Source organism: Ursus arctos, unplaced genomic scaffold (assembly GCF_023065955.2).
Source record: "Ursus arctos isolate Adak ecotype North America unplaced genomic scaffold, UrsArc2.0 scaffold_2, whole genome shotgun sequence".
NCBI classification, from domain to species: domain Eukaryota; kingdom Metazoa; phylum Chordata; class Mammalia; order Carnivora; family Ursidae; genus Ursus; species Ursus arctos.
In genome coordinates this window covers 72,236,617-72,249,760 of record NW_026622874.1, presented here as the reverse complement: position 1 = coordinate 72,249,760, position 13,144 = coordinate 72,236,617, and the positions used below count along the sequence as shown (strand labels likewise).

Sequence of the window (13,144 nt, the reverse complement as noted above, 5' to 3'; positions counted from 1 at the left end):
ACTTACCTGGGGTGAGTGTGGCATAAATCTTTAGGCTACCTGAGGATTCTGCCTATCACAGACACAGAAGTAGGAAATGGTGAAACTGGAATTCAAATTCAGATCTGTTTGGTTTCAGTGCTCATGTTTTGAACCACCAGCCATAAATCCTTGACTGAGAATACACTGAAGGCAATTATTATGGCCTCTGCTTGGTAATGCCCAGGGCTTAGCACTTAATAATGGCTCCAATATTTATCAAAGCCCTGATCAGGATGCTTTTGATTGCCAGTGACAGAAATCTAACAGAAACTAGCTGAAGAAAGCTAGAGAGCTTGACCATTCGCCGGGAATCAGGGGCTGGTACAAGGGCTTATACAATATTCTCCAGGGCCCGGTTTTTCTCATTCAGGGCTCTGTGGCTCTATTTTCAGGCAGCCCCTCCTTATGTGGTGGTACAAAGGGCTGCTGGCAGCTATAACCTTACATTCTCTTGTTATGTCCTTTCTGGATCCAAACCCTATCTGGATGAAGGAGTCTTTGGACTGGTCAGTCCGAGTCACATGACTACCCTTTAGCTGGGGAAAGGCAGGGAAGGACGCCATGATTAACAGCTTCCCCAGGACAATGCGGGATATCCAAAGTCTGGTTCCTGAAAGAAGATTTGGCATTGTTGCCAAAAGGAGGGAGTGATGTTGCCCTGATAAGAACACTGACTGTACACAAAGCCTAAAGACAAAGCTCTTTAACCCTCTGCAATGGGCAAAATGGTTGGTAAATACCTTTGAGTGTATATGGAGGCTTACTTTCCAGTCATACAGAACTGAGAAGGTTGATACAAATTCTTCATGCCGTCTTTCAATTCTCAAACATCCAAATTACTGAGATGGGGGTGAGGACTGGAGTCAGTGCATCCGATGAACAAATGATGCCCTTTCCAGGGCTAAGTATTTCAGAAACTTTGGAGGTGAGTTCATTGCTGGGGTTTAGATTCATGAAACTTACTTAGCCTGGGGAACTTTCTCCATGGTATTCTAGCTTTTTAAACGAGCTTAACTCCAGGCAAGTTGCATTAGCACACATTCTCTGTGTTGTGGTGGCTTAACCCCAAGGAGCTCATACAACTTGATAGTATGGTTTGGTAAAGGTGGAAGATGTCCTTAGGATGGGGCTAACCTTTATTTTATGAGCATTCCAATAAACTAATGGAGGAATCCATCCTGCAGCGTGCTGGCAGGTCAGGATACTAAATCCTCTCTTCACCAGGAGAGTGTTCCCTCTGGAAAGCATCCTCCCTAATTTCTGAGAAGCATCTCATTTTTGTCTAGTTGTTTGTGTCTCTCTGTGTGTGTCTTGATTTCCATTTTATACAGATCATGTGGATATTTGATCACTTTTCTCTCAAAAGCTTTTAACGAAAGGCCTTCCATTTGGGAACCTCTCCAGAAAAGGGACTCAGCCTCCTCCAAAAGATTCCTGAAAATGATTCGGCAGTTGTGACAGAGATCTTTCCATCATTTGCTTCCATAGGGGGAGGGAAGAGGAACCATGGCCAACTTTCTATGAAATTTAATTTTCCAAAGTGGTAACTCCATCTTGCAGCTATGCATGGGGAAAATGTGCAATGTGAAATGCTAAGGTATTATAAGGGCAGCTAAGGGCTTACCTCTTCCTGGTTGATCATCCAAAGCTCACTGCCTGCCTTTATTTTCTGCTGTGCACACTGTTCCCAATCCTACCTCGCCGACTGCACCCCAAAACACAGGAAATGAGCATGGGTGGGAAAAAGTCAAATATGCAATTAAAATGGGAAGATACAGAAGAATGGGCTACCTCCTGTTAACAGGTGGGTCCGGGGGGTTTGATTAAGTAATGAAGGCCTTTTCATATTCCCTGGGATAGTGGTAGACGGCTGTTAAGTTGTTCCCCAGGGGCCTCCCCTTCCTTTGAGAACATACTCGATCTTGTGACTCACTAGTGGAATAGGGCAGATGTGAGGGGATGTTACTGCTACGAACAGGTTACACACAGACTGGCTTCCATCTTGTACTCTTTCATAGTTTGTCACTTGCCCACTGGGTTGGAGGCAGGTGCTGGGAGCTGCCAGGCTCCAAGCTGCCCTGTGGAGAGGGCCACATAGCTAGGAACCAAGGATGTGGGCCTGGCTAACAGCCAACAAGGAGTTATGGCCTCAGTCCAACAGTCCATAACAGACCTAATCCTGGCAACAGACATGTTAAGAGAGATGGGAAGTGGATCCTCCCTTGGTTGAGCCTTCAGACGAGATTACAGCCCAAGCCAGCACACTGATTGAAGCCTTGTGAGACATCTTGAGGCAGAGGCACCCAAGTAAACTGAACTCAGATTCCTGACTGACAGAGATGGAGAAAACAAACAATGGTTGTTGTAAGTCACTAAGTTTTGGGATAATTTGTTATGCAGATACAGAAAACATCTCTCCCTAATATTCTTTTATCACCTATCTACCTAAATATCTCTCCATATATCCATCCATCCTTCTGTCCGTCCGTCCGTCCATCCATCCATCCATCCATCCATCCATCCTGTCTCTCCATCCATCCATCCTGTCTCTCTGTCTATCCATCCATCCATCCATCCATCCATCCATCCATCCATCCGTCCATCTGTCCATCCATCCATCCTGTCTGTCTATTCATCCATCCATCCGTCCATCCTGTCTGTATGTCCATCCATTCATCCATCCATCCATCCTCTCCCTATGGAGGGGGGAAGGGGAAGCTTCTCGACCTGACAAGAATATATATATTCTTCCCATTTTACATATATATATATATATATATATATATATATATATATATGTAAAGCATATACATACAGGCTTCCTCTCTTACAGAAACTGAGGCTCAGAGAGCTGAGTAAGTTGCTGCATATCACATAGCAGGCAGGGCTACTCTTGGCCGGGATTCTACTATTTCCCTACGACTTATTTGCACACTGTCTGTGCCTCCATCATGTGTCCTTGTTGAATCCTTATCTCACTCCTGTAAAGTAGATATTTTTATCCTCCATTAAAAGTGAGAAAACTGGAGATAAGAGAGGTCCGGTATCCTTCCTCAGACCACACAGTTAGTAAACAGAGTAGCGAGGATTCACCGTTCTTCTTCTTCTTTTTTTTTCTAAGAGGGAAGGTGTTGTGTCAATCTTAATGCTTTTCCATAAAGAGACTGCCTCATTAGCATTTCTTTTTGGTGCTTTCTCTCTCTGCTTTCATGCTGTTAAGTCAGAATTGGGAAACACAGAAATCTTTTATTTCAGTAAGTGCAATGAGGAGACTCAGTGTCTTCAATCATAATTTGCACTCTCTCTCCTAACGAAAAGTGAAACTAGCATTTGAGCACTTTCTGTGTGCTAAGTGTACTATGTTATCCCCAATGTATAGATGAGGAAATTGAGGCTCAGAAGTATATTTATTTCAGGGTGCCTGAGTAGACCAGTCAGTTAAGTGTCTGCCTTTGGCTCAGGTTGTAATCCCAGGGTCCTGGGATCGAGCCTTGCGTCAGATTCCCTGCGTGGCGGGGAACCTGCTTGCCTAACCCCCTGCCCCTCCCCCTGCTTGTGCTCGCTCTCTCTCAAATAAATAAATATAAAATAAAATCTTTAAAAAAAGTGTATTTAGTTCACGTCATATAACCAGTGAGTGGTGGTCAGAGTTAAGCCAGACTCTAGAGCTGCCATGCCGCGTACCTCCTCCTCCCCGCCCCCTCCTCTCCTGAGCACCCTATCGCAGTGCCCAAATACGGGTGTGACTCTCAAGGGGGGTTCTGTGTGAGGACCCTCATTATTTACCCCCGTTCCCTCAGGATGCATAAACGTGTAGTATCTGCCAGATGTCTGTGTTCAGGCGGGGACAGTGTAGCACATCACTGATGAGACTTCCTATGAAGAATAATCACCCGGTACAGTGTGACCCCTTATAAAGACTATCATTCTATGAAGAGGGACTTACAAGAGGAATTTCAGAGTGATACTTCTCAGGCAGAAACAAAACGATAACTACAATAAATACGAGGCGATCCCTGCAGGCAAACCCAGACCCAATTAAGTCGACTAGACATGTATGAACATGGCATCCCTGATGCATTTATTTGCCAAACCCAATATACATTGGACATGAGGTCCCTACTATGTATACATCACGGCTGGGTATGAGCTTGGAGAATGGACTGTGAGTTCTACCCTCTGCGTGGTGACAGGGTATTGGGCAGCAGCAGGGGCATATATCAGCAAATTAACACAACACACTTAAAAACACGGAACACTACATCAAAAACTAATGATGTACTGTATGGTGACTAACATAGCATAATAATAAATTTAAAAAAATAAAAATATATATAAACCAGAGCTATAAAGTTAAGTGTATGGAGACTAATGCCCTCTCTCAAGCCCACTCTCCTTCTGGTTTTCCCCATGCAGGTAATTGGAACACTGTCTACTCTGTTGCTCTAAACGGGTGTTCAAGAGATTCTTGTTCGAACTTGAGTTGGTCCCTGTTTTCCTATTTTTAGGCTCTCTGGTTTCCCTGAATGGGACCATGGCTTGCAGGTGATGGCCTGCATCAGAAGTATGGTGAATCCCTGATCAAAGCCATGGTAGTAATGAATGCTACGTCTTCTTACTGGTCCTGATGCATCAACTTCTGGAAAGAGCCTTAGTAGTGGAGTCTTCTCAGAAAGGGAGAAATCTGGGGCCTGATAAAGAAGAAATAGAAAGATGGGTGTGGACACTTCTAAAATTAAGTCCTATTTTCCAGGCTTTACTTTAGATGACCAACTCATGGCTCTTTACCAAAAATTCTGTAGAGATCTGCTTGAGTTGGGTCTGGGGAACACGTGTCAGTGTGATACACATTGTATTTCACATACTTTTAGATCCTCCACTCTCCTCCAGTTCTAAAACATTATGAGCTCGTGACTGTCCCTAGGGTCTCCTCATCATTCCCAAGAAATCTGTTTTCAGTCTTGCTTATGGATTGTTTTGGGTAGAGACCACATCAGGCTCTCTGCTTATACGTGGCTTGACCCTCAAAATAATTTTGGAAAGTTTCCCATGGTGCAGAAGGACATTGGATGCAAGGGTTCTAAGTTCTTTCTTTGGAGAAAGTACCATTTCATGTTTTTGTTTCTGTTTTGTTTTTTTTCTGAAATTTAATAGCCCGAACTTAATCTCTCTACTCAGGAGAAAACAAGGAAAAGAGACTAGAAGCCAGAACTAAAATCTGAGAATGAGGGTTTAAGAATCCAAGGAGTCCTCAATCCATGTTTCCACGCAAAATAGGGATTTAAAATTGGCTCTGTTCACCGCCACTCAGCGTTGCTGTTAAGGTTGGACGAGATGCTACTCAAATGGGTTCATCCAAATCATTCCAACAAACATTTATTGATTGAGTGCTGTGTCCCAGGCATGAGTTGTACATCGGAAACCGTTTTCAATGGAGGAAAATATTGAATAAATATAGGAATCATACTAATGGTTCATAAAATAATGTGAAGGTGGCTGAGGAAATGCCAACCGATAGGCAAATTAGTCAGAGTGCAATTTACAAAGTCGTCTCTTGTTCTCTTGGGGTCACTTCACACTGGGATGTATGATCATTAAATATGACCCTCCAAGGCACTCTGTCTAGAGTAGGGGAAATTACTCAATTTTAAGACAAGATTTTAAACAAGGGCCAAACTGTTTTATCTACTTGGATTTGGGTCACTAATTACACCCAGTGATCTTCCAGTAATGAATCTAACAACGACCTCATAAATTGTGCAGTGACAACGAGTTTCCTTTCCATCCTTTGTCATCATAAAGTGAGGCTGATGCCTTTTCCAATTAGTTATGGCAATTATATGTCTATCAAAGGCATGAGACAAAGAAGGAGGTTCGGTGCTGTGCTGTGAGGGGGACTTGGATTAGAGCCTCTGTTGTGCCCGTGCTGTGTGTCCCTAAATCTGCCCTTCTCCCTCTCTGATCCTGATTCCTCATTGGAAAAAGCGTGATGTGCTTCAGATGGGTTCTCAAGTCTTTTCTAACTCCCCAGTTCCAGGATTCTCAGTAAAATTCTGCGTTTCTCCCAGTGGAAGATTATTGGGTATAATGTGCCAAAGTAAGGTGGTCTATTTGAACTGTATCTCATTTATGGTCTTAAGAAATCAAAAAAACAAGTTTCAATAATAGCATGGGACATTTGGGATAGGGAAGAAAGGCTTAAGGGTTATTGCAGGGAGGATGAGCCACTGAATACCTTCCCAAAGATGTGGTGTGTTTTTTATTAATTGAGGTCTTCAGAGGGAAGCTGGAAGATTTTTTATTATGTATTTGGCTAAGTGCATGTTATGAACTGTATGTTTTGTTCCTGCAAAATTTATACTCTGAAATCCTAGCTGTCAATGTGATGGTGTTAGCAGGTGGGGCTGCTGGGAGGTGGTTAGGTCATGAGGACGGCGGTGATAGGATTCCTGCCCTGATAAGAAGAGACAGGAGAGCTTGCTTCCTCTCTCGGCTCCCCACCATGTGAACTTACAGCAGAGGACAGCTATCTGCAGACCAGGCAGTGGGTTCTCACCAGACCTTGGGTCTGCTAGCACCTTGCGAGAGCTACGTTTATGTTGTCAAGCGATCCAGTGTATGGTGTTTTTGTGACAATAGCCTGAAATGACTAACACTTGCATTTCTTTCTAGGAGGAAACCCATGATGTTGCATAGAGCAGGATGTGGACATATTTCAGCGGGGCTGGCCAGCCCGAGGAGCATTAAACTGGCTCATCACGTCTGGTGAGTTGCCTTTGAGAACCAGACCTTGTTCTGTAAGTGCAGGGATGGTGGTTTTGGCGCCCTGGGCAGGGAAGGCAGATTTGTGTCCAGGGTAAGTGTCTCCACCACCCACACAAGCAGCTCTGTTCAGTACAATCCCTGGGACCCCCTACACTGTAAGGCTACCTTGGGGGAGCCCTTCCACTGCAGAGAAACTTCTCGTTGTCCTCTCTTTTGAGAGGGGCTGTCTCATTTCAAGAAGTCAGACAGCCAGTTCTCAAAGGCACTTCTGATAAGGGGCAAGAAAGAAGGGGAAAGGCAGAGGAGAAGGGAGGGAGGTGATAATTCAATTGATAATGAAATATATATATATATATCCCAGAGAAGAATCTCCTTTTAGAACCTTCTTGTGACTTTTCGGAGGGCTTCCCTATAGTTCATAAGACCATGAATTGAAAACCTAAAGTTGGGTGGCTTTTCCAGTAATTCCCTAAGAGCATTTTGATTCAATGCATATGTATATAACACCTCTTCTGTGTCTGACATTGGGGTTATGTAGATGAACAGGACAGAACAGATGATTATAATCCAGTAGTGTGGACAGGTGTATAAGTGACTAACACTGTGCTGTAACACTTGTACAAATAAGGTTTATAAGTTAATGAGTGGCAGTAGTGATTAATTCTGACAATGGTGTAGCAGGGGAGAAATCGAGCAGAGGTGACATCTGAGTGGGTGTCAGAGGGTGGATAGAAGTTTTTGTGTCGATCAGGGCTGCAGGAGGGTACATTTTTATTTTTTTGTCTGATTTTTTTTTGTAACGCTGTGATCCTGAAATGTATTTAGGGTTTTCCTCAGTGACATAAATATTGCACGAGTGTGCAAATGGTTGTCTGAAGATGTTCTTTGCGGTGTTGTTTATAATGAGAACTTAGAAGCAACCTAAAATGGCGAGGAAGGGGGTAAGGATTTGTAAAAATTACAGTGTGTATATAAATCGAATGCCTATGTTAAAATAATGTAGATCTATATTGGTTGCAATAGAAAGATCTCTGCTAAATTTTTGACTGAAAAACAAGCAAAACAACAATACTGCCTTGGCTAAGAGAAGCGTATGAGTGATATGAGGCCATATATACAATGTTTGGGGCATTTCTTTGATGTTTTTTAGCAAGAGGTGATTTCTGTCTCTGGGTAGTGTTTCAGGCTTTCCAGAGTCTTCTGAATTCCTGAAAGCAAAGGGTTGGTGTCCAGCACACGTTTGGGAAATTTAAGACAAAAGGGTAGTAAATAGGTTGCAAGAAAATGGATACAATCGGGAGGCAATGAGCTGGTTTGGGTTCTTTTCAAGACCTGGAGCTGCCCCCGCTTTTAGCTGGAGAAAACACAGCCTTCGTTGGCTCAGCACTTAATCCCAGATGAAGTCCTTCAAAGTGGAAAATCTCACTGTGATTTATTTTTTTCCAGATGTAAATATATAGCAATAATGCAGTTATAAAACTGGCATTGTATTAAACCATAAATTATATTTGACACATAATAATGTTGAATTACTATGGAAGTCCATCAACGTGCAGTGGCATTGCCAACACACAGGCTGTTGCTGCTTGCACCAGCCCTCTTGCTTGCTCTGCAATGAATAAAGTTCTGGGGATCTTTGCTGTTAGGGTCAAAATGGAATAAACTAGCGGAGAAGGGCTGTGTCGGAGTCTAGCTTGGGCTAAGGGCCCCAGAACCAGGGATGCATTTCTTTGCTTATTTATTCCTTCAAATACATCTTTATTGAAGACCTAATTGTGCAGTCCTAGGCTGAGATAGGGGATAGGACAGCCATGGGTGGCCTCTGTCCTCAAGCAGGGAACACAGGGAGGTGAAACTAAAATGCACAACTCATCACTTGATTACGGTGAATTCATGTAGCAATTCCTTGGAGATTTGCTTTCTTCTTACTGGTACTTTCAAGGTCAATGGTAAAGTGGGGTGGTGGGGCCAGTTTAGACGGCACGGGGGGGATTAACCAGCATGGATGAACTAGCATTAAAACACAGGAACTTTGTCTACATAGCGTCACACAGGGTCAGGTCCAAGGACCTGAATTGGCCAACAGATTGAAGGGATCAGGGTCAGGGTCAGGCTAGTTAGGAGTTACTTCCAGACCAAGGATTCAAAACTGTTTCATAGCAGCCATACCTATTTGTTTGTTTGTTTGGATTGCTGATTCCCCTTGCCAAGACCATTGTGTTGCTTGGGGAACATTCAGTAGTTATTGAAAGCATGAGTTAATACCATGAGAGTGTTCAGTATTGTTATTATTCTAATAATTATCCTAACAAGGGTCACAGTGGATGGTGGGGAAATGGGGATAAATCACCCAGAGGCCTGGTTAAGGTAAGACTCTTTCCTAAACCTCCAGGCGAAGGGGTTCAGGGAACTTTGGTACTGACCCCCAAATTTCCTAGGGGGCTAATTAATAACACTTTCAGAAAGAGAACCAAAGACCCCCACAGTCCAGGGGATGGCTAGGAGAGAACGGACGGGCATTCGCTTGGAGGGAGGGTAGCGAAGAAAGTTTGATACAATGTGTGGTCAATAGAGGGGCAGGGGTGGGGGCCATTTTTAAGAGTTTTAGTTTTTTTGGGGGAAAACATTTCACATTTCTTCTGGGAAAGAAAACTATGATATAGAAGGTCCCAGGCTGCCCTTTGGAGGAGAATAGAAATAGAAATAATTTGAGAGGACATTCTTGTCTCTGACCATTTCTTCAGAAGTGGAGCATTGCAATGATAACTAAGAATATGGAGAAGTACTGCAGGGGCGGATTTGGAGGCCAGTGGTGGGGACTCGGGTTGCACATCAGGTGCTGGGGAAACCGAAGGGACGAAGGCACCGGGCGGTTCCTGTCCTCCACTTGGTTGTGGTCCTCTGTCACTGGGTTGTGCTCACCATGTTGTAGAAGGAGGGGTCTCTAGCTCAGTGTGGTGGTGGCTGCTGGGGGAGGGGTGTTTAAGGAAAGCTTCCCAAAGGAGGTGATGGGTGGAAAGGCAGGGTTGAGCAGATGCTGGCTTACGAGGGGGTAGGAATGCCTGGGCAGGGAGGTTACTTTTATGAGTAAAGGGGGAGTGGGCGAGAACCAATGTGGTTTGTGGGAGAGATGATAAACAGTTGGCGTTGCTGAGGATAAGAGAGAGTAGGTGAGGCTGGGAAGAGCAACAGCCAAGCTCACTTTGTCTGCAGATGTCCTCGGGGCCATGCCCTGTTCTAGGAACTGGGGATATGGTGGGTTTGGATTCCAAGGGTTGACCACCACACTGAGGAGTTTGGCTTTTCTCATCAGGGCAATGGGGAGCCGTTGATGTAGTTTTAGGAATGATTGCTGTGAGACACTATTTGTATTTTAAAATCATGCCTCTTGCTGCCGTATGGAAATCGGGTCCGAGAGGGAGAGACGGAGGTGAGAGGCGAAGTCACGAGAAACCAACTGGAGGGATGATGAGAGCTTGAGCCAGCCGAAAGCTGTCTCCATCTCTGGCTCCCTGAAGATAGTAGGACAGGGTGACATTGGGGTGATGGTGGATGGGAGGATGAAGTCTCACCCCTCGGTTCCATAGGAGCAACAATTAGGTGCTGAAGAACAGGGGAAATATTTATCTGCCCCATCTCCGTGGTGGAGCTTTCGGGCAGCAAGAAGTGTGAAGTCAATAAGTGGGAGGTGTGATTTATTGCCTCTGGTGCTCCCCAAGCCAGGGGTGGTCAGGGCAGCTCTGCAGACCGCAAGCTGGCCAGGGGAGATGAGAAAACCAAGCCCAATTTGGGAGGTAGGCCGTTCCTAATTGAACTGTTGAGCGAATTTTGATAAATGACCGCGCCAAAGCAGTGAAATTAATAAATCATGCTTGAGGCCGGAAGACTGTTTCCTGAGGGACGGCAGCAGCGCTCCCATCCCGTTGACACTGGTGGTTTGGAAGATGGCTGGGGTGGAGGCAGGAAACTCATGCTCTTTCCTGGCTCTGCAGCTGGGCTAGAGGAGGAAGAACCCTCATTAGCGTGGTCCCCATCCATTCTTTGAAAATGCAGAAGGAAGTCGTGTTCCGTGAGCAAGGGGGAAGCACCAATCTGTTGCCCGAACTCAAGGTTTAGGATGCCCTTCTCAGGCTCCGCGATGGCTGGCTGGATTCTGATAGAGAAGACAGCAGCCGGCATGGCTTTCCAATTAAACCGGCGGGGGGGGGGGGGGGGGGGACGGGGGCAAGGCACTTTGCCATCTGCGACGACCTCTTTTTCTGGGCTCTGACTTGGTGCACCCCGTTGTACTGAGACAGAGCATTTGCAAAGAGAAGAAAAAATCAGGCCCACCGTGGCACCTGACCTTATGTGGCACGTAGGGATCATTTCCAACTTCCTGATTTTAGCATCTGTCTTTTTTGTGAAGAACAGAATGAGGTGTCTGGGAAAAGGAAGTGGAATGTAATCCTTATGAGGTTGGTGTTCCCCTCCCATTTGACAAATGAGGAAACAGGCTGTGATACTGTGATTTATAGGAAGAAATATATATTTGGTCTTCATCCCAAATGCCAGCTCCTTCTGGCGCAGAGCTCCTAAAACCCTTGGAATTCCCCAAGTGATGAGAGAGATAAAGGTACCTCTTGTTACATGAATGAGGTGACATTTGGTTTGCACCTAAGGATGGGGGCTGGTTGCCAGGGAAACAACCACATCATTAGCCGTTTGGAACTTTCAGTGGCACCCCTCAACCTCGGGGGAGGGGAGAAGGGCTGGAGGTTGAGTTCAGTTGCTAATAGCCAGTGATTTAATCAGTCATGCCTATGTAACGAAGCCTCCCTAAAGCGCCAGAAAGACAGGGTTCAGAGAGCTTCCAGGTTGGTGAACATATAGGGAACTGGGGAGCGTGGCTTGGTCCGAGAAAGCATGGGAAGCTCTGAGTCCTTCTCCACACCTTGCCCTACGCAACTCGCCATCTGGCTATTCCTGAGTTATAGGCTCTGTAATGAACCGCTCATTGAGTAAGTTAAAAGTTTCTTGGAGTTCTGTGAGCTCTCTAGCAGATTCAGCAAACCCAAGGAGGGGGATCGTTGGAAAATCCAGTCTACAGAGAGTCAGTCCAAAGCACAGATGGCCACTGGATTTGTGACTGTCATCGGAAGTGTGGGGGGGACAATCAGTTCTGAGTCCTTCACCTGTGGGATCTGATCATGCCTCCAGGTAGATGGTGTCAGAATTAAGTTGAATTGTAGGACCCCCTGCTGGTGTTGGCAAACTGCTCGGTAGGTGTGGGGAGCATCTCCTGACACACATTGTAATTGGTCCCAGAGTCTCAGCTGGTGATCAGAGGTGGCATCAGAGTTAGAATCTTAGAGTCCAAGAGCAGTTAGTTAACTTGCCCCATGGGGATGTGAGCTGTTGACAAGGCCAAGGGGCGCAGAGCATCGGCGCTTTAGCATCGGCGCTTTAGCATCGGCGCAGAGCTTTGGAAGGCCAGGGGGTGTTGTGTATGGCTCTTAGCCGTCACCCTGCTGAGCTAACTGCCTCTTTCACAAACAGGAACATCCTTGCCCATCACTTTCTGGCAACACCATCAAGATCCCAGGCTAAAGCAAACTCTGAAAGGAGTTTTTTGTTTTTTATTTTCTTAAAAAAATTAATGAGTGCTATGTTTACTCGGAAGATTTCCTAGGTGACTCTGGTTTGGGGCAGAATGGGCTTGTGAGTAGGAGGACCTGTCTGTTGGGTAAGGGAAGGATTTCTGTTTGTGCCGAAAGAAGACAGGAGGAGGGAGAAGGGCAGGTGGGGACGATGAGATGGGTGTGCTTAGCACCATTAACAGAAGTGGTAACACGCCATCCTTGTGCACCCCTGTGTCCTCTGTAACTCACACCAGGAACCAGCTTGAGAAGCTGGTAGTGTGCACCAGAGGGGAGCCATTGCTTGTGCGGGATGGACGCAGGCGAGAACAGCTCCTTGGTCTTCAAGACTGGGTGTGGGAGAAGCAGATAGAAGCATGGAGCATGATTTCTGCAACTCTCAGAACTTGAAGGGGAGAAATTTGGGTATCATATCTCATAGTATTGGGGATCCATCCAAATTTAAACTAGTCCCTGAGGGGGCAGGGAAACTCCAGCCTACGTTCAGGTTATGTGAATTATTAAGTCCGTTATTATTTTGAACTATGGTAGGAAGGTAAATTACGTATAATGAAGGCTCTGACCTGGGCTAGGAGTCGAGGTCAAGCAAAGGCTTTCTGATGACTGGACCTTTCGAGGAAATGGAGTGGATGAGGAAGAGTTGGGTGAGGTGGGGCAGGGCTGGGAGAGGGGGACCAGCGGAGGAGACACAGTAAAGCCCCGTGGGCTGGCAGGAGGAA

At 45.6% G+C, this 13,144-nt stretch overlaps 1 non-coding gene across 6 annotated transcripts in view; it reads left to right on the top strand.

Annotated features, from left to right (window-relative positions):
• Positions 1-13,144, top strand: part of LOC113270821 (uncharacterized) — a 255,478-nt gene that overhangs the window by 154,316 nt on the left and 88,018 nt on the right. For all 6 annotated transcript variants that reach the window (XR_008960398.1, XR_008960396.1, XR_006411781.3 and 3 more), the window contains exon 8: positions 6,694-6,786. This is a non-coding gene — a transcript (uncharacterized LOC113270821). The remainder of the gene's footprint in view (positions 1-6,693; positions 6,787-13,144) is intronic.